Source organism: Poeciliopsis prolifica, unplaced genomic scaffold (genome assembly GCF_027474105.1).
Source record: "Poeciliopsis prolifica strain line A6 unplaced genomic scaffold, Auburn_PproV2 SCAFFOLD059, whole genome shotgun sequence".
Taxonomy (NCBI): Eukaryota; Metazoa; Chordata; class Actinopteri; order Cyprinodontiformes; family Poeciliidae; genus Poeciliopsis; species Poeciliopsis prolifica.
This window is the reverse complement of record NW_026562434.1, coordinates 807857-809612: the sequence shown is the minus strand read 5'-3', so window position 1 is coordinate 809612 and position 1756 is coordinate 807857. Positions and strand designations below refer to the sequence as shown.

The 1756-nt window shown below is 39.1% G+C and overlaps 1 long non-coding RNA gene across 1 annotated transcript; it reads left to right on the top strand.

Moving 5' to 3' along the window:
- Nucleotides 1–303: 303 nt before the first annotated feature.
- Nucleotides 304–1312, top strand: LOC129379577 (uncharacterized). The gene is made up of 3 exons (XR_008608202.1): nucleotides 304–351; nucleotides 1005–1136; nucleotides 1271–1312. It is a non-coding gene; the product is annotated as an uncharacterized LOC129379577 (long non-coding RNA).
- The last annotated feature ends 444 nt before the right edge of the window (nucleotides 1313–1756 follow it).

Sequence of the window (1756 nt, the reverse complement as noted above, 5' to 3'; positions counted from 1 at the left end):
AGTTTAGTTTTATGTTTATTCTGTTTGATCAGATACTGCAAAATAAGGAAACCAGCTTTTCTTTTCTCTGGGCTCATTTCATCATGGAGATTATATCAACCTGCCTCTGATTTTACAGCAAACCTTCACCGCAAGAAAGAAGACACTACAAACCAGGTGTGCCGTCAAATAATCACTTATGCAAACACTTTTCACACATTGAGTTTGAACTTTGAGTTGTTCAGGTAAGGTAAAAGTCCAGATCTGTTGTCTCTGTACAGGTGTGGCATTAGTCTGAGTCTACCGAGGCTCTATTAGGTCTCAGTTTGTTGTTCAGACACTCTTCAACTTTTTGAACCGTATGAAGAAACTGTAAGTTTGCTTGGTTTCCTACTTGAACTTTGTCTACTGGAACCTTTTTATATGTTTTTGATGTTTGGAGAAGAAGCATCACTTCTGACTTCCACTCAGTTTGATCTCTCTTCTGTTTGAAGGTTAATTTACAACAATATTTGATTACTAATGAACAAGAATCAAACAACATGATGAGCAGCTGGTGTTTCTATGTTTTCTTTTCTGCTTCATGTTTTTACCTCCATGAGTCAAACTGTTAAAGTCAGGAACAAAAGTTTCTTGTTGCATCCTTTCAAAATAAGTGAATATTATGTATTATTTTTACTAAATATTTTTGTTGAAATGTGTTCAAGTGATTATAATAGTTTTATGCAGAAACTAATCCACTTGTAGAGTTTAATCATTAATTAAAATATTTCCTGTTGTTCAGGTTGAATTAGCGAATGTAAATGTTGCTCCATATCTCCATCTAGTGGACTGATAGTAGAAGTGCAGCAGCTGATGGCAGCTTCCTCTGCCTCTCTGCTGTCTGACTGCATTCACCTGACACTGATATGAAGCAGAGAAGAAGAGCCAATCAGAGGAGGAGCAGCTGATCTTTTTCCAGCACTAATGATGTAAAGGATGATCAGAGTTGATGTGCAGATGAATGATGTGTGTTTCCTCTGCAGGTGAAGCTAGAAAGTGTGTGTGAGCTGATGTGGATTCAGCAGCATGGATCAGTGTGAGGACAGAGAGGAGGGAGTCCCTCCCTCTAAAACCACTCTGTGTGGGGAAGATGAGAGCCAGAGCAAAGGTCAGAGGTGAGGTCACCATCTCTAACTGTCCACAGCCCTTTTCACACAGCGTTCACTATATCAGGCCAGAACAGACGTGGTGATGAAGCTGCTGCTGCTCCTCTTTGCTGATTAAGTTTTAATCATCATGTTTCTGTCAGGATCCATCAGAGACTCAAACCAGAACCAGAACCAGAACCCAGCTGTGTGTCCTTTAAGAGCAACAGGTCAAAGGATGACATCATTGACTTTAAATCTCCTGGATCTCCACCATCAGAGAGGTGAGCTGTTTTTAATTCCTGTTAGTGTGGAAACTGAACCAGTATGAATATCCCAGTTTTTATTTATTCTGTTGACAGTGTGGAGTGATTAAAGTGCAATATCAACTTTTTTACATAATCTGAGTGATTCTAGTGTTACTGTGATCCATTTTCCTCTTTCTAACTCCTTTGTATTGTGCTGATGTGATGCTCTGTTTTACTGCTTCAAGTATTTGTAATGTGAAACTCCTGGTGATTTCCTCCATGAAAACTGTTGGATGAATATTTTCTGACTTCTGTTAAGAACAGAGAAAATAGCTTCACTTTTTCCCAGGTGCATCAGTCTCCGCCAAGCGCAGAGAAATAATAAAGAACAATCATACGACA